The sequence below is a fragment of the Nicotiana tabacum genome, chromosome 10 (assembly GCF_000715075.1).
Source record: "Nicotiana tabacum cultivar K326 chromosome 10, ASM71507v2, whole genome shotgun sequence".
NCBI lineage: Eukaryota > Viridiplantae > Streptophyta > Magnoliopsida > Solanales > Solanaceae > Nicotiana > Nicotiana tabacum.
Window position 1 is genome coordinate 82,781,732 of NC_134089.1, and position 20,381 is coordinate 82,802,112.

At 36.4% G+C, this 20,381-nt stretch overlaps 1 pseudogene; it reads right to left on the reverse strand.

Annotated features, from left to right (window-relative positions):
* Positions 1-7,343: 7,343 nt before the first annotated feature.
* On the reverse strand, positions 7,344-9,289 carry LOC107759274 (cleavage and polyadenylation specificity factor subunit 3-I-like; annotated as a pseudogene).
* Positions 9,290-20,381: the final 11,092 nt, after the last annotated feature.

Sequence of the window (20,381 nt, forward strand, 5' to 3'; positions counted from 1 at the left end):
AGGTTCGGGGCATGACAGTTGCCTGCGGTTTTACGTGTCATTCTTTTAAACAACCACATGGCATAACATATTTTACCCTATATACAAATATGAAAAAAACCAATCCCATGAGCGAACATTATCTCTGTTGTTTTTAAATTGCTCGCCAGACGTATGAGAAATATAGATATTGGCAACCAATTGAATTCCTACTGCATTTTTTAAAAGTTCGCCCCATCTATTAAGCAGCATTTCCTACTTTAAGCCCAAAGTTGTGTCGGTTCCATGCCTCCTACCCCATTGCTACAGTTGTATCTCTTGTTCCCTTTCTTCATATTTCGTGGAATATTGTCATTTTCAGCTGAGCAGCTCATGCTCATCTCATTATTGGTGCGTATTCTATGCGAGTGTGCAAGTATCATGTTCAGATTTTTGCTAATTTTATGTATATATTATGGGCGTTACTGTGTTAAAAAATCAAAAAACAAAACTGTTAAAATAATAAAGAAATCTAGAAAAAAACAATAAAGAATCAGAATTATTCCGAGTCCATAATTTTCTTGTGTGTCCTTAAGGAATTTTAACCCCCTCAACGTTGCCAAGGTAATGGATTAAATCCTCCCAGGATAAAGCGGAATAAACCTTCCTGTAACAGTGGCAATACAAACTGTAGGATATCAACGAACTCAAAGAACGGAGCAAAATCACACTTACGAATTTGAGAGAGAGAGACTGCGAATTAGGATGCAGTTTAGAAAGAAAGAAATTCTCGAGTGTTTTTTTCGTCTATAGAAGATGCAGCCTTGCCTCAGAATTTATAGGCAAATATCAGAAGAGGTGTTTGGAAAGGTGCCTTTTCAGAAAATACGCGGCCAGAGAGGCTCTCTGAATCTGACTGCCGCGATTCTACCGCGGTCGCGGCAGAACCGCGGCCAGCGAGGCCCTCTGAACTTTCAGCAGTGTTCTGGCGTATTTTCAGCAGTGATTTGGCATTTAATTAATTATTAAATAATTAAATAAATTTTGTCCAAAAAATAATCTTATCGATTATTTGACAAATCCGAATCCGAAGCCGAAGCCGAAGCCGAAGCCGAAGCCGAAGCCGAAGCCGAAGCCTAGCGAGCGACGACGACGGCGCGAGGGTTCATTCTCTTCAACTCCTTTTAAGAGCTTTAAGAAGTGAATCTATATATAAGCACACAAATGTGATTGTCCCTCACCAATGAGGGACAAAGTGCAAGACAAAAGTTCACTTCTTCAAATTTATTTTCCCTCCATTTTATTTCCCTCCATTTCCAATTCACACTTCTTCTACTTTAAAGCCCAATGGCTTAAAGTCCAACAATCCCCCACATGAATGAGAATGGCTGTATCAAGAAAGATCATAGATGAAAGCTATGTGATTTTGCAAGTAAGGATTAATTGCATCTGGATAAGTAGGTTTCCCTTTGAACTTTCCGTAGTGAACATATGTCGGATATACTCGGTCAATCGGTAGATTTGATATCTTTGAACCGTCGAACTTTAGTGTGTACCTAGACAGCCATATGTCACACAACCAACTCTTAACCGTCTTTTGGTTCTCATTGTTGTGTTCGTTTTAGCCATGAACACCGCCTGGTCTCATAAGTGCGTAGAGAATTGGTCTTACAGAATTCACCTTGAAGCGGCTTACACTTCACACTTACGTAGGTGATTCCTAAACGTACAATCCTTTAGATTGACACTATTTGATAGATACCTCATCAAACTTTGGTAATCATTAAAGAACGTGTAAAGTTCTATCCTTGTTACTGAACATTGTCTTCATCACGAGAATGGACCAAAGATTTTATTTTGACAATGTTGAACCGGTCAATCACAACTTTGTTTGAGCTCCTTGAACCTAGATCTCGGAATATCCAAAATTCTAGGTAGAGTTACCGCCATGTTGACTTGTCCTCGGCCATAGTCCCATTCCCTTAGATGATTTCTCAACTCCCTCTCTAGATAAGCCTTTTGTAAGCGGATCCGCCACATTATCCTTTGATCTTACATAATCAATGGTGATAATTCCACTAGAAAGTAGTTGTCTAACGGTGTTATGTCTTCGTCGTATATGACGAGACTTTCCGTTGTACATAACGCTCCCTGCCCGTCCTATGGCAGCCTCACTATCACAATGTATGCAAATAGGAGCCAAAGGTTTTGGCCAGAACGGAATGTCTTCTAAAAATTCCGAAGCCATTCAGCTTCTTCACCGGCTTTATCCAATGCTATAAACTCTGATTCCATTGTAGAGCGAGCGATACATGTCTGTTTGGAAGACTTCCATGATACTGCTCCTCCACCAACAGTAAACACATATCCACTTGTGGACTTTGTTTCTGATGAGTCGGTTATCCAATTAGCATCACTATATCCTTCAATAACCGCAGGATATTTATTGTAGTGCAAAGCGAAGTCTTGGGTATACTCCAAGTATCCCATAACTCGTTTCATTGCCACCCAGTGATGTTTGTTGGGATTACTTGTGAATCGACTAAGTTTACTTATTGCACAAGCTATATCAGGTCGTGTACAATTCATGATGTACATTAAGCTTCCCAACATACGAGCATACTCCAATTGAGACGTACTTTCACCTTTATTCTTTATAAGATGATGGTTTAAGTCAATTGAAGTTCTTGCACTTCTAAATACCAAGTGTTTGAATTTTTCCAGTACCATTTTCACGTAATGTGACTGAGACAAAGCTAGACCTTGAGGAGTCCTCTGGATTTTAATTCCTAGAATTACATCGGCAACTCCTAAGTCTTTCATATCAAACTTACTAGCAAGCATACGTTTTGTAGCTTGAATGTCGACAATGTCTTTGCTCATTATTAGCATATCATCAACATATAAGAAAACAATGACTATATGATTTGGAACGTTCTTAATGTAAACACATTTATCACATTCATTAATCTTAAAACCATTTGACAACATTGTTTGGTCAAATTTCGCATGCCATTGCTTGGGTGCTTGTTTTAGTCCATAAAGAGACTTAACAAGTCTACACACCTTTTTTTCTTTTTCCGGAACAACAAACCCTTTAGGTTGGTTCATGTAAATTTCTTCCTCAAGATCACCATTTAAGAAGGCTGTTTTTACATCCATTTGATGGATTTGAAGACCATACAAGTCGGCTAACGCTATTAGCATCCGAATAGATGTAATTCTTGTTACCGGCGAGTATGTGTCAAAATAGTCAAGACCTTCTCGTTGTCTAAATCCTTTGACAACAAGTCTTGCCTTGTATTTGTCAATAGTACCATCGTCCTTCATTTTCTTCTTGAAAATCCATTTAGAACCCAACGTTTTGTTACATGGAGGAAGATCAACCAATTCCCAGGTATGGTTGCTCAATATGGATTCTATTTCACTATTGGCAGCTTCTTTCCAATATTGTGCTTCTGAGGAAGACATTGCTTCCTTGAAGGTACGAGGCTCATTTTCTAACAGAAAAGTCAGAAAATCTGGACCGAATGAAGTAGATATCCTTTGACGTTTACTTCTTCTTGGATTTTCTTCATTACGCATACCATCTGTTATTTCCTCCCGAGGTCGTTTTGACTTTTGGCAGGTCACTTCACTTTCCTTTTTATATGGATAAATAGTTTTAAAGAATTCAGCATTATCTGATTCTATTATCGTATTAATGTGAATCTCAGGATTTTCTGATTTATGAACCAGAAAACGATATGCCTTGCTATTTGGTTACATATCCAATAAACACACAATCAACCGTTTTTGGACCTGTCTTAACCCTTTTAGGTTTAGGAACTTGTACATTAGCTAAACACCTCCACACTTTGAAGTATTTCAAGTTAGGATTCCTTCCTTTCCACTTTTCATAAGGAATGGACTGTGTTTTACTATGAGGTACACGGTTGATTATCCGGTTAGCTGTAAGTATAGCTTCCCCCCACAAGTTCTGTGGTAAGCCAGAACTTATTAGCAATGCATTCATCATCTCCTTCAACGTTCGATTCTTCCTCTCCGCAATTCCATTAGATTGTGGAGAGTAAGGGGCAGTTGTTTGGTGAATAATGCCATTTTCCAAACAAATTTCTTCAAAAGGAGATTCATATTCGCCACCCCTATCACTTCTTATCATTTTGATCTTTTTGTTTAGTTGCGTTTCAACTTCACTCTTGTATTGCTTAAAAGCATCAATTGCCTCATCTTTACTATTAAGTAAATAAACATAGCAGTATCTCGTGTTATCGTCAATAAAAGTAATAAAATACTTTTTCCCACCGCAAGATGGTGTTGACTTCATGTCGCAAATATCTGTGTGAATTAAGTCTAAAGGACTTGAATTCCTTTCAACAGACTTATAAGGATGCTTAGCATACTTTGATTCCATACATATTTGACATTTGGAATTAATGCAATCAAATTTTGGCAATACTTCTAGATTTATCATCTTCCGCAATGTTTTGAAGTTTACGTGACCTAAACGCGAATGCCATAAAGTGTTTGACTCAAGTAAGTAAGAAGAAACATTCACTTTATTGATAGGAACTGCTATTACATTTAGCTTAAAAAGGCCCTCATTTAGGTAACCTTTTCCTACATATACATCGTTCTTACTAAGTACAACACTATTAGAAACAAAAATACATTTGAATCCATTCTTGACAAGAAGTGAGATAGACACAAGATTCTTGCGAATTTCTGGAACATGGAGGACTTGATTTAGAGTCACTATTTTTCCCGACGTCATCTTCAAAGCAATCTTGCCAACTCCTTCAATTTTGGCCGTAGATGAATTTCCCATGAAGATTGTCTCGTTGGGTCCTGCGGGGGCATAAGAAGAAAATAACTCCTTGTTAGCACAAACATGGCGGGTGGCTCCAGAATCTATCCACCATTCTTTTGGATTTCCTACCAAATTGCATTCAGACAACATGACACATAAGTCCTCCATTTCATCTTCAACCATGTTAGCTTGATTCTTTTTCTTCTTATCATTCTTGGGCGCACGACAATCCACGGCCTTATGCCCAGATCTTCCACAGTTGTGGCAATTACCCTTGAACTTTTTCTTGCTTGGGTAATTCTTTGGTCCGGAAGCCTTCTTCCTCTTCTTATTTTGTGGCGCCTCCTCAACAACGTTTGCCCCCATTATTGTCGAGTTTCCACGTGACTTCTTTTCAGCATTTTTGTTGTCTTCTTCTATCCTCAAACGAACAATCAAGTCTTCTAGAGTCATCTCCTTCCGCTTGTGTTTAAGATAGTTCTTAAAATCTTTCCACAACGGAGGTAATTTTTCAATGAAAGCAGCGACTTGAAAGGCCTCATTTATGACCATACCTTCAATAACAAATTCATAATTAATAATAAGATAAATCTTATTAATAAAATTATTGATTCGGGTCATACCTTCAGCAAGGAGGTCATACACAATGACTTGTAATTCTTGGATTTGAGTTATGACTGACCTAGTGTCAATCATCTTGAAATCCAAAAACCTTGCAGCCACGAACTTCTTAAGTCTGGCATCCTTAGTCTCGTACTTCTTCTCAAGCGCATTCCATAACGCTTTTGAAGTTTCCATGACACTATAGACATTGTACAAGCCATCTTCCAAACAACTCAATATGTAGTTTTTGCACAAGAAATCAGAATGTTTCCATGCTTCAGTTACAACAAGTCGTTCATCATCCGGAGTATTTTCAGCCATGACTGGAGGATCCTCCTTAATGAAACGTTGCAAACTCAACGTAGTAAGATAGAAGAGCATCTTCATTTGCCAGCGTTTGAAGTCAATACCGGAAAACTTTCCGGATTTTTCTGCCGGTGCCATAGCATGAGCAGGAGTAGAACGGCTTGACGAGGCAGCAACACTCGTAACAGTAGCAACCTTTCCCGCAACACTTCCATTAGTTTGGTTTTCATTCGTCATATTTCTGTAAAGTTGAAAACAATACAGAACTTGTTAAATCAGTGAAGTTTTTGATATCTTCAAACTGAATACCAAACCAACCATACAACACTTGGTGAAGTTTTTATATACTTCAAACCCGTACGTTTATTATTCCGGCAAAGTTTTTATGTACTTTAAACCGGACAAAAACAATTATAGGAGTAGAAAGCAACAAGGCTTTAATCTCCAACAAAGTATATAGAAAATAGTTTAATAATCAACACAGAAACGTTAGTAATATAAAATTCCTTAAGCTTATGGGCGTTACTGTGTTAAAAAATCAGAAAACAAAATTGTTAGAATAATAAAGAAATCTAGAAAAAACAATAAAGAATCAGAATTATTCCGAGTCCACAATTTTCTTGTGTGTCCTTAAGGAATTTTAACCCCCTCAACGTTGCCAAGGTAATGGATTAAATCCTCCCAGGATAAAGCGGAATAAACCTTCCTACAACAGTGGCAATACAAACTGCAGGATATCAACGAACTCAAAGAACGGAGCAAAATCACACTTACGAATTTGAGAGAGAGAGACTGCGAATTAGGATGCAGTTTAAGAAGAAAGAAGTTCTGGAGTGTTTTTTTCGTCTATAGAAGATGCAGCCTTGCCTCAGAATTTATAGGCAAATATCAGAAGAGGTGTCTGGAAAGGTGCCTTTTCAGAAAATACGCGGCCTATCGCGGTTCTACCGCTATCGCGACAGAACCGCGGCCAGAGAGGCTCTCTGAATCTGACTGCCGCGATTCTACCGCGGTCGCGGCAGAACCGCGGCCAGCGAGGCCCTCTGAACTTTCAGCAGTGTTCTGGCGTATTTTCAGCAGTGATTTGGCATTTAATTAATTATTAAATAATTAAATAAATTTTGTCCAAAATATAATCTTATCGATCATTTGACAAGCCGAAGCCAAAGCCGAGCCGAGCGACGACGACGGCGCGGGGGTTCATTCTCTTCAACTCCTTTTAAGAGCTTTAAAAAGTGAATCTATATATAAGCACACAAATGTGATTGTCCCTCACCAATGAGGGACAAAGTGCAAGACAAAAGTTCACTTCTTCAAATTTTCATTTTCCCTCCATATTATTTCCCTCCATTTCCAATTCACACCAAGTCTATTTTAAACTAGCGGACCAATGATTGGAGAACAGATCATCATACAAATCTGAACTGACAAACAGTATCCTGCCCAAAAGTATTATAATCATCTAACAGAAATGCTATTGCATGGGATGCGCCTGTAAGGGGAGCAGCAAATAATCGGGTAAGATTGCTTTTTAGAACTTCTGATCACATGCTCAAAGATTCTTTGTGCTAATATTCATGGCCAGTTCATCAAGGACTGGTAAAGAATTTCTTTCCAGCTCAAACTTCCAAATCTAAGGAAAATAAACATAGTACCTTGGAGAAAATTCTACCAAAATTACCCAAATGCATAACACCAACATCCACAACTTGGAACAGAAGAAATTTCAGATCAAACAAATTAGAGGGAAAAGAGAGATTTACTGAACAGAACAATGAATTCAGAATATATTTTGCTTCCTATCTATGAAGCTGAAAATAAAGTACAATGTTATTCTTGCATACAAACTCTAACTCAGTAAAGAAAAAGTACAAGAGACTAAGCTGCAGAAAGCGGTATCGGCTTCACAGCACTTCTAATTCTCTGGTATGCAGTCCTAACTCTCTCCTTGAGACCTTCATTTTCACATTCAACATCACCGGTTTGTTTATCAAGATTAGCCACATTCCCATCAACATTTATTACCAGCTTACCATCGTTCCCAAATTTCACGTCACCAAACAGAGAAACAAGGAGTGCATGGACTATTTTCTCAGCTTTCTTGGCATTTTCCTCCTCGTTCATCAACGTTTCCGACTCAACTGATACTTTAGGCATCTCCCTGCTGGCATTCAAAACCAATGCCACGATGGAGTCAGATACCATGTCACTAATTGGATCTGCTGTCCAATGAAGGGAAAGATGATTCTCTGACTCCTGCTTCACTGTCACTCGCTCATGCACTCGCAAACTTGGAACACCAGATTCCTCATCTGTCGAGGACTCTACACTTTCATAGATTTGCTTAAGCCTGTGTTGTATAACGGCAAAAGCACCTGAATATGGGATAGTAATTCTCTGTGTGACATTTGCAGTGGATAGCTGAGAAAAGACATGGAGATCATCAGATGCCATGATCTGGTAAGTGAAACCTTTCTTTACAAGTAAACCACTGACGATTTCACCCACTTCAGGGGTCCTTTCAGCCAGCTTTCCTAACAGTTTTAGCCATTTTCTCAGAGTTGAAGTGCATTTCAACTGATTGGCAGTTCTTGGGCGTAATTATTTTAGTATTTCCATCAGCAAAGAGGGAGGTAAGTTTCTGCTTGAGCCTTCCCATCTCATTAGCCTCTCCATGGACTAGAATTATGTTGGGAGGCATAAGTTCTTTCAAGAAGGTACTAGTCTGAGCATAATCCGCGTGAGCTGAGAATGAAATATAATGAACCTGCATATTAAGTGGAGCACTCAATCCATTTTGTAAGGTGACTTCCTTCGGTTCATTGATGATAGTCTTCGCCAAGGTCCCTTCCAATACATACCCAGGTATAACACAAGCATTTTTCTTGTCAGAGCACCATTTATCGAACAGTTGCCTTGACAAACCACTTTGAAGACTACCTGGGCTTGCCATCACCACACATGGTTTGTTGTCTATAAAATCTTCAATACTGTTCCGGGAAGAAATATGTTTGAAATTGAAGGGATTTGAGCTGGCAAACTGATTGCGGATCCTTTCATTCATGGCATTGATGTAAGTCTGATAGACAGCCATACACCTTCTTGCAAGTGGAGAAGCATAATATATGGGGAAATTAGCAAGTTCAGGATGGTTAGACCAATATTCCTCCAGGATAAGGAGAAGTTCCTGTGCGCGTCCCAAGGCGAAAGCAGGAATCAGCACCCGACCCCCCTGCATGAGTGTTGAGTGTATCACATCAGTGAAAAGCTTCTCTCTTATCTGACGTGGCATATGGAGTTGAACACCATAAGTTGATTCTATAATGCAAATATCTGGAGAAAATTCTGGGGTCTCAGCAGCACGGAGATGCCTGTTTTCTTCACGGGAGTAGTCTCCTGTATAGAGAACTCGAACACCAGCAATATCAACCATAAACATGGGAGCACCAAGGACATGACCGGAAGTATAACACCAAAAGCGAATGCCATTTACTTCCATAGTTCTGATGGAAGTCGACAACCTACAGAACAAGTTTTCACATGTCAAATAACCCTAGCCATATATGTTTGCTAAATCTTTTAAAAAGAAGAGAAAAGGCATACATTGCCCATTAAACTTGTCCAAAAAAGTCATTTTACACACCTACACTTTACGAGGTGATCTAATACCCCACTATTCTAATTTGAAGTGAATTTATTTGCCCCCTAAAATATTACAACCAGATCCAATCCGAACTGTGTTTTACACGAGCTGCTAGGTTGCTTTTTTCACATTTGTTTTCCATTTTTCTTCTTTTTCAAAAGAACACCTCCCCCGACCAAAACAATTTCACCCGATCATTTCATTCACTTCTTCCCTCCATCATCTCTTTCTCCCTTTCTACACTAAACATCACAGACCTACAACCTCTCCTGCAAAATCTTCTTCCTTGGATAATGATGATAGACTATAATTACGTATTTTAGTCGATTATTACACTCTAATTTACTGCACTTTAGTTGAGTTTGCGCTTTAATCGCTAGTGTTTTGCACTAACGGTGTGTTTTATGCCTTGAAGGAGTGATTCCGAGCTATATAGATGCTATGGAATGAATTTAAGTGGTTTGGAGCTTTGAAGTCTGAGTAAGAGCTCAAGGGATTAAGCCGGGATCGCGTTCGGGGATCAACGGATGATAAAACAACAAAACGAAAACTCGAAGAGGCATATTGCGCATTGTCTAGTAAAATAGACATAACGTTTTGCTCAGAACTCAATTTAGGCTCCATAATATATGGTTGGAAAGATAACTCAAAGGGCTACAACTTTCATGTTTTACGTTTTTCCAAATTCCAAACGCAACAGGGTAAAAACTGCAGTTACGGTAGGACCGCGGCAGAAGGCAGTCGCGGACAAATGAAGAACCTGAGAGGGTGTTTGGCCGCGGTTCCGGCGTAACCGCGGTAGGATGCGTAAATTTCAGGGACCAAAATGCAAAACACGGGATTTTAAGCCCTAAACCCTATATTAAACCAAGGAAGCCGGCCAAGAAAAAGAATTGGACATATTTTTGACATAGATTTGACCTAAGGAGGCAGAGACACAATAGGAGCAAGGCTTGAGAATTCTTCTACAAGTTTTTTTTTTCCTCTTCCTATTTTTCGTTGTTGGTTATGATTTTTAGTATTGTAGTTTTACATACTATTATGAATAGCTAATTTGTTATCTAGGGTTTTGATGGAACCTTTTGTAGGATAAATTCTTATTATATTTTTATATAATTGAGCCGTAGTATAATCTCTATTTGTTCAACTACGTTCTTATTGTAGTTAATTGAAGAGCTCTCAATTAGCTGTGCCTATTTAGTATGCATAACTCGGGAGAGAGTGCATATTTAGGTAATTGTTGAACAACACCACTCCCAAAGTATATGAGGGATCAATAACCGAGAGTTTAAAGGCGGGATTATGGATAACGAAGCCTTGGGTGCGATCTGAAGTGAGCTGTATCAAAAGCCAGCTAGCGTAGCTCGGGAGAGTGCGTCTAGTAAATTGTCGTGATTACTCGGGAGAGATTTACGGTAATAAGAGTGCTCATGATCGGTAGAGAATACTTAGGCGAAATTATAGAAGACATAGCGGGAAGGATTCCGACAATTGGGGAAATCATAACTCTAGACCTCCTTAATCTTGTCTCTAACTCTTAGTATCTTTAGTTGTTAATTTATTATTTTAATTTGTTAATCAATTAGTTAAACACAAGAATCTAAATATCTATAAGTTAGGAACTGTTCAAGCTTGTCTTCTTGGTGATAGTGAACAGCTGTAGCTAAGCCTTAGTTCTCTGTGGGATTCGACTCCGGACTTGTAAACCGGATTATATTTGCAACGACCGCATTGTCCTTTTTATAAGGCATAGTTGGGCGTGATCAAATTTTGGCGCCGTTGCCGGGGAACTAACGGTGTAGCTGTAGGTGTACATATTACTAGGTTTCAAGTTTGAACTTTTATTTTTATTTTTTTGTATTTGATTTTTTTCTTTTATTTTTTCTTTTACTTGTTGATTAAAAAAAACATGGCATCATGGAATTATGAAAGTTTTGATGTTGGTAATTCTACTTTTAATCCTCCTTATGCATATTGTGATGAAAACCACCCTTGGAAAAATTATCAAATATTTCCGAGAGCGAGTTTTGTGCACCAACTCAATCTTATGTGTGGAATGTGTATGATATGTGTGGTGGTCAAGATGGTCACTTTCATGGTTGTGCCTATATTTCTAATCTTTCCCAACCCCTTATTATGATGATTCTATGTTTTCTTGTGAGGATAATAGGAGCAAAGAACTCAGGTATGAGGACCTGAAAGAGATCGAGGATATGTTAAAGTGCCTTACGAAACAATATGATGAGATACAACTGCGGGTACAAAGGCAAGGGACAACTATTCACAACTTGGAGGCTCAAGCGAATAAATTAATTGAACCTGGTAAAGCGCAACAAGTTGACATTGTGGATAATAGCCAATATGAGCAAGAACGGGCTGTAGAACTTGCCATATTACTGGAGGATTTAAAAAAATACGAGGATGAGCTAGAGGAGTAGGCTAGAGTAGAACACCAACACTCTAACCATCTAGATTTTGAGGATGCCGATGTCGTAGAGGAGATACTAGAGTCAACCAAGGATATTGAGGATACATATTTAGTTGACTCTATTGTCATTAGTGTTGAGAATGTAGACTGTCCCAATGTTCATGTAGTTGAGCGCATTGGTCCTCACTCCAAGCATTTTTCCACATTGTGTTTAGATGATGATATGAAAATAGAGTTGTCCGAGCCACTTGAGGAGTCAAGGAATGAGGAATAAAGTGCTTACATTCTGGAATTCTTCTTTCCAGAAAGTCGGGATTACACACCTCATCTAAAGGCCAAGAAGTGCAGAATACTACATTATTTTATTGGGACAGTCAGATTCGTTCCACCGCCCTATGACCATAATCATAAGCTTGAATCAAAACTTGGGGTTCAATTCATAAGCTCGAGTTGGAGGCAAAAAGTGATCCGCGTCATGCCGCGACGTTAAATCAAGCGTTTGTTGGGAGGCAACCTAACTTTATTGCTTTCTTTTATTTATTTCTTATTTTTTTTAATTGTATTATTTTTTAGTGTCAATTTTTTATTTTCTAGGAGCATGGAAAGCAAAGGTATTGGAAGGATGCAACAACAAACCAAATGGTTGGAACTAAGTGTGAGGTACCCGCACAAAGGACCAAGCTTGGGAGAAGTCTGAGTACCCCATGAGCTGTTAATGCTTCGGCCTTTGGCCTACCAGGGAGTTTCTTTTACCCTCTTATTAGTATGGTATGCATTGGGGACAATGCACAATTTTAAGTGTGGGGTGAGGAGATTGTCTGAGTGACTTTCTATGCTATTTTAGTTGTGTTAGTAATTGAATAATTATTTTTTTTAAAATAGAAAAGAATGGACTTTTCCCGACGATGGATCTATTAGACAATTTTCTTGAGGGATTTAAGTCTAAAGAAAAAGTCCAAAAATATTTTCTTTTGTTAGGTAGTGTAATAATTACCCCTTGGTTTTTCTTTAAACCACAGTTCTTTTTCAAGGGTTTTATTTGAACCGGGTGTAGTTAGTTTTTTTTGGGAGTAGGAGCCATTGTGTTGTGTTTTGAATTGAAGCAATATCTCTTGACTTTGTTATGCCTTGAGAATAGTGAGTACCTTGGTTGTGACGCTTAGGCTCAGTTTTTGACTCTTGTAGAAGTACCTTAAATTGTATGATCTTAAAATTGCTTAACTGCTTTGACTAGAGTGTCCATGAATCTAATCCTGAGTGAGTTATGTGCCATGTGTGTGTGAGGTTTGTTGTATTCTGTGCATTGCATTTGATGCCTAGAACTTGCCCCGTGTGTTTGCAAAGCGAAATAGTAGTTTTATTCAGTCTAGGAAGTGATATAGGCATTTCTTTGTTGAGCCAGATATGTATACTTTACCCGCCTAATTGTTATGTATCGTAGTTAACCCCTTTGAGCCTATAATCCTGTTTCTTTGGCAACCACATTACAAGCCTTACCCATTTGTTTGAATTAACCATCTATTGAACCATTGTAACATCTCATGAGCACTTGAATTGTTTATGAACTTTGTAAAAGTTAAAGTGTGGGGTGGTTGGTTTGGCTTTTGAGTGGAACCAATGAAATAAGGAGAAAGGTGCACTGATTTGAAAGAGCAAGAGCCACTCGAATTGACAAAGAAAAGAAAAGAAAAAAAATAGTTGCATTGCTGTGGAAAAAATATATTCTTTGATAGTGGTGACTCTTGATATAATTGTGCTTAAATAATTTGGGAGTTGATGTATATTGATGTGAAGGTGGAGTTTGGCTTGACATAAGTATGAGGTTTGAATGTTAAAGTATATGTATTAAAGTGCTTAGGGAGATGTAGTCACTCTTATATCTAAATGTATCCTACCCGTCTCGTAGCCTACATTACAACCAAATAAAGTCCTAATTGATCCAAGATTGAATGAGGTCGATTAGTGGAGTAGTTGCATTTTTCGTGACATATCAATGTTATTTCTGAGAGTGAGTGAATTCTTTCTATCTTGAGTTCCTAAGTGTTCTTAAATTTTATTGTGTGGAACTACTCTCTTTTGTTGTGTGAGGGCACTTGATTCATGAAGGAAAGGTAATGTCAGTGACCTCTATGTTAGAGTAAGTAGGTGAATTGTGAATAATGTGTGGTACTTATGAGTCAAATCTTGAGGTGAAGATGTTACGCTTTGGTGCTTAGTCTATTTTAAATACTCTTGGTGTGATGAGTTAGGAGAATTATTTAAAAAGGCCGTGTCTATAAAAAAAAGTGTAGTTTGATTGCTCGAGGACGAACAATGGTTTAAGTATGGGGTGTTGATGATAGGCTATAATTACGTATTTTAGTCGATTATTACACTCTAATTTACTGCACTTTAGTTGAGTTTGCGCTTTAATCGCTAGTGTTTTGCACTAACGGTGTGATTTATGCCTTGTAGGAGTGATTCCGAGCTATATAGATGTTATGGAATAAATTTAAGTGGTTTGAAGCTTTGAAGTCTGAGTAAGAGCTCAAGGAATTAAGCGGGATCGCGTTCGGGGATCAACGGATGATAAAACAACAAAACGAAAACTCGAAGAGGCATATTGCGCACTGTCTAGTAAAATAGATATAACTCTTTGCGCAGAACTCCATTTGGACTCTATAATATATGGTTGGAAAGATAACTCAAAGGACTACAACTTTCATGTTTTATGTTTTTCCAAATTCCAAACGGAACTGGGTGAAAAACTGCATTTACGGTAGGACTGCGGCAGAAGGCAGTCGCGGACAAATGGAGAACCTGAGAGGGTGTTTGGCCGCGGTTCCGGCGTAACCGCGGTGGAACCGCGGCAGGATGCGTAAATTTCAGGGACCAAAGTACAAAACACGGGATTTTAAGCCCTAAACCCTATATTAAACCAAGGAAATCGGCCAAGAAAAAGAATTGGACATATTTTTGACATAGATTTGACCTAAGGAGGCAGAGACACAATAAGAGCAAAGCTTGGGAATTCTTCTACAAGTTTTTTCTTTCCTCTTCCTATTTTTCGTTGTTGGTTATGACTTTTAGTATTGTAGTTTTACATACTATTATGAATAGCTAATTTGTTATCTAGGGTTTTGATGAAACCTTTTGTAGGATAAATTCTTGTTATATTTTACTTAATTGAGCCGTAGTATAACCTCTATTTGTTCAACTACGTTCTTATTGTAGTTAATTGAAGAGCTCTCAATTAGTTGTGCCTATTTAATATGCATAACTCGGGAGAGAGTGCATATTTAGGTAATTGTTGAACAACATCACTCCCAAAGTATATGAGGGATCAATAACCGAGGGTTTAAAGGCGGGATTAGGGATAACGAAGCCTTGGGTGCGATGTGAAGTGAGCTGTATCAAAAGCCAGCTACCGTAGCTCGGGAGAGTGCGTCTAGTAAATTGTCGTGATTACTCGGGAGAGATTTACGGTAATAAGAGTGCTCATGATCGGTAGAGAATACTTAGGCGAAATTATAGAAGACATAACGGGAAGGATTCCGACAATTGGGGAAATCATAACTCTATACCTCCTTAATCTTGTCTCTAACTCTTAGTATCTTTAGTTATTAATTTATTATTTTAATTTGTTAATCAATTAGTTAAACACAAGAATCTAAATATCTATAAGTTAGGAACTGTTCAAGCTTGTCTTCTTGGTGATAGTGAACAACTGTAGCTAAGCCTTAGTTCTCTGTGAGATTCGACTCCGGACTTGTAAACCGGATTATATTTGCAACGACCGCATTGTCCTTTTATAAGGCATAGTTGGGCGTGATCAGATGACAAGCGAGAGTAGGAACAATTCACAAAAATGAAAAGAGAAAAAACAACAACTACTAGACAGAGAGAAAACAAAAATCAGAGTATTCAAGAAAAAAATTCTAGCAAGTTTAAATTAAATTACGGTTAAGTTTGAGAGAAAATTTTCAAGCTATTAACTTTATCAGTCGTATGGTTTTTTTTGGGAGATGGGTGGTCCAAGAACTTAGTCCATATTTCTCGAATTTTCATTGATTTTATGGTGCGAATCAGAACAGTTTTGGGTTGATTAATTTCAATGCAAAAGGTACTTTCTTTTGTAGGTACTATAGTTTTCAGAAGAAAACCCAATTGGACAAGCTCCAATTTTTACTAAAATATGAATTATATTATGCAAGCCTTGAAAGTTATGGAAAATAGTGATGCTTCATTAAGTTTATTTCAGCAGGCATAAAGACAACCCTGCTATAAGCCCAATGATGATATCACGTTGTTCGATAAATTGAACCAAAACAGAGTTTTTGTTGGAATTTAATTAATTTTTGATAACATGGTTGTTGGTTCACGGATTACAAAGAATGTCGTTCTAGGTGGGTTTTTTGGTGAGGGACAATGGGGTTTTTGGTGGCGACGACAATTTTTCGGCCAAACATTGGCCAAATCTTGATCGGACAGAAATGATTTGGTTTGCCATTAAAGACAACTAACATAGAAGACGGTTAAGGAGAAGAGAAAGAAAAAGAAAAAAAAGAGTAAAGAATAAAAAATAATAAAGATATTAAGAATAAATAATTAAGTCTAATTAGTTGACAACATCCAAACACAAAGATGATGACAAGCGTAGTTAAGCCAGTTTTTAACTTTTTTCTTTCTTTCCATGCGCATGTAAGAATCTGATAACACATTCTTTACCAAGTCAGCTTTCAGGAAGGAAATAAATTCACTTCAAACTATAATAGTGGAGTTTTAGCTCACCCGTAAAGTTTAGGTGTATAAATAACTTTTCTAGACAAGTTTAATGGACAATTTATGCCTTTTCTCTAAAAAGAATGATAAAGTGATCCATTGATACAACAACAAAAAAATCAAAGTAATTGTACAAGTGGGGTCTGGAGAAGGTGGGGAGGGTAGTGTGTCCGCAGCCTTAACCATATCCATTGATATGGTGGGAAAAACCCAGTATACAAGTGGTATGAAAAATGTAACAATGTGGTGAACCTACACAAAAACATAGTTCTCTACAATATGAAATTAGAAACAAAAAACAATAACTATAAAACTGCTCTAACCAAAACATGAATTAGTGCCTATACTCTCTGACATTCATAAATCGCATGTATTTCTCCCAGATTGCAGATGTCCAATGTGGCATGATAGCATATTTAAGGCACAATCTATCCATTTTCTCAGTGAAAACATTAATTCTTTGATAACCACTAAGAAAATTAATTTTTGTAATAGTTAGAAGAACTGTACATATTCTACTTGGTAATAAAAGTTATATTTACCAAAAAAAAAATAAAATACTATAGTATGTATGATTATCCTTAGTCAAGTGTTCTAAACTATATGCTTTTTTGAATTTAGTTAAGGTTGTTCAAATGAGTGAATAAATTATAATAAAAATTTCTTCTCTTTTATTAATTAGTACTTTTATCTCCCTCTTCAAGTTTGATTTTCCTTCTCTACTATATTTATTTTATTTTTATGCTTTTAATGGTTTAAGGCATTTTTAATGAATATTATTTCCTTTTCTTTTCTTCACCTACTAGGCTCCTTAAAATTTTAGATTTTAATAAACTTTAGTGGCTTAGAGTGAAAATATTCTTCAGACATACTCATCCACATATATCCAAGCCTTTTCAAATTATTTAATTATTTGCTCGCAAAATGTGAGAAGTAGTACATAATACCTATAAAAAGTGACAATTAGACCATATAAAATTCTATATGTCTAAAATAATTGTCTGCGCTACAAAAAGTTATAAAATATAATTTAATATATCTAAAATAAAGTTTATGACAGGCTATAACATATAGAAATACCCTATTATTAATAAAAGTTGTCACAATTGGTTTCATATTTACTGGAGTAATTTTTTCAGAATTAATTTTATACTTCACAGACAACATCTCTTATTTCGTATCCCAAGTTAATTAAAAACTAATATCTATCTAAATATTAAAAAAAGTAATACAAGATATTCTTAAAAATATACTTCATGATTAAGTGTTTAATTCTAAGATAAATTTTTTGAAGAAAAGTTTTCATTACTATTCCTAACATTTTAAAAACTTAATCGTGATAGTAATACAATTTAAACATAGAAAAAATTTATAGAAGTAAAATCTTACTTAATTTTAAACTCCTAAACATTAGGAGTTTTTACGTATTTCAAATAAGGAAGGATTTAATAAATGAAATTTAGTTGATTTTAAAGTCCTACATATTAGGAAAATAATGAAAATACAATTATAATTTTGTCCAATGTGAAATCTATTTTTTAAGGGTAAAAAAGGCGAACGATATTTCGCTAAGGGCCTTCGTGCTTTTAATATGGTATAGATAGATAGATATAGATAACAAATCTTAGACTCCGCCTTTGAACCAAAGCACCCATGGATCTTTTTGTTTATTCGGTATTGACTAATTTATTCTTTTATTTGCTTATTATTTTTATATTACTATACATTTCGCGTCAAGTTAATGGGTCTTTGAACACATAATCTTATATGTAGATTTGCCTTTTAAGTAAAAACGTGTATAAATGGAAGTGAATCGGGAGATACGTTAGCAACCTATGATGGTAGGCTAGAATCATGAAATTTCGTCTCAATTTCACCAACTGTTGATTGCATTTCAATCATGTTTGAGCTTAATTATGAGAAATTTGTACTTATGACGTGATTTGTGTGTTTAGGGCTTAAATCAGAGCCATAATGAAATATGGAGCTTCGAAATGTGAGTAAAAGCTTCAATTGATCATCTGGGATCGTATCTGGGACTTGCGAACTAGCAATGCATACGAAAGTTGAAAGAAAACGCAAGGCTAGAGCAAAATGTACTAATGTGTTGCATAAGGCGTGGCATTGAGTGACGTTAGAACAAAAATTCGTCAGAAGTTTGAGAAATTCATAGACTTTGAGTTTTTGGATCTGACAAGAAAATACACTAATGTGACGCAGGGTGCGGCACATTAGTACAAAAGTTTGTCAAACAAGTTAATTTCAGATAGTTTACAACCGAGCACACTATACTAATGCAATGCAGGGGACGTAGCACTGTGTGACGCATGAAGTGTAAAAAGTTTTCCAAGTTTCCCCACTTCGGCTCAAAGAGGGTAGTTTGGTTCAGGCACATTACGACTTGGTATAAATACATTAGAAACAAGTTTTTGAGAGCACTTTTGACCTTGGGAGCTTTTGGAGAGCATGGAGGCTTCAAGACACAAGATTTCATCTTCCTTCTGCCAATTCAATACGCGAGTTTGGATTGTAAAATTGGATTAATATTTTCTTATTCTTTAACTATATTTGTAATGACTTTCCACATCTATAGAGTTGTTTACCTTAGGGTTTGACATGATTTGGTGACTTGGTTGTTGTTTATGGATTTGACTACTTTCAATTGCTTGAATTCATTGGAGGAGCTTTAATATTAATTGTGATTTTATTCTTTATAGTGTTTAATCGAAAGAACAACATCTTGTTGAATATTATTGGAGCGTATGCCTTAGTTTATTTTGGTGATTTTTTGAAGTAATCGAGAGAGATTTTTGAGTTACCGTTTAAATTAAGATTGAGAAATGTTCGCGAGAAGTTTCTCTTAGTTCATTGCTACCAATAGTTCTTGCAAGTTTTGCCGTGCTTCACATTAGTTTATTTGAAAGATTTAGATTTAATCGAGAGAGAAATCTGAATTGGAAGTATAAGCTAATCACCTGTAGAATTCGTGAGAATCGATTGAACTTTAAGAGTAACATATCACAATGTCAAATTTAGGATAGTAGTCTTGCACCTATCATGCCAAAGCCCTTATTCTTCGTATTAATAATAATAATCAATTGTTATGCTCTCTAGTTCTCTTTGATTAATTTTTACTTGCTTTAGTTTTAGTTTGTTAGTTGTAGTAGTAATTATCCCAAATCAAAGTTTTAAATATCTTGAATATCATTTAACCCATAAATTACTTGAACATTGTTTAAATTCAATTCCCGCGGAGACAATATTCTACTATACTATTTTTGGCTAGCGAACATTAATTTTTGTATTGTTTTTTGCGCTCATCAACCTAAAATCTCTCATTTATGTGCGTGATTTGTGGTAGTATTTATGATATTTAATGTATACGCTAGAATCCTATTTAAACGTTATTGTATATGTTTTGTAAAAAAAAAACTATCTCCAAAAAACTCAAAACTCAATTTAAACAGGGTGATAACTACCTTTTTTTAATCTATTGGGAAAAGTCTCTTTACAAAATGAGTCAACTTCATCCATTCACAGTATTTTTGATTTTAACTTCTTAGTCATGTATCAAGTTTGAAGATATGGGCAAGCAATGCTCCCTCTAATTCGTAATTTTGCATATATATATATATATGCTATTAATTACTTATTTAGTTAACCAAAAAGGTTAAAATGTGGTATATCTAAGTCAAATCTAAAACTAATGTGAATTTACTTACTTTTTTTGAATATGTAAATAATCTTATAAAAATAAAAATTGACATGTATTTGATGTTTATATCATAGTGAATAAAAAACAAGTGTCTTTCAAAAGTTATACGATTAAATTGCTTGATTTGATATAACCTTAATTAAGTACATATTTCTTT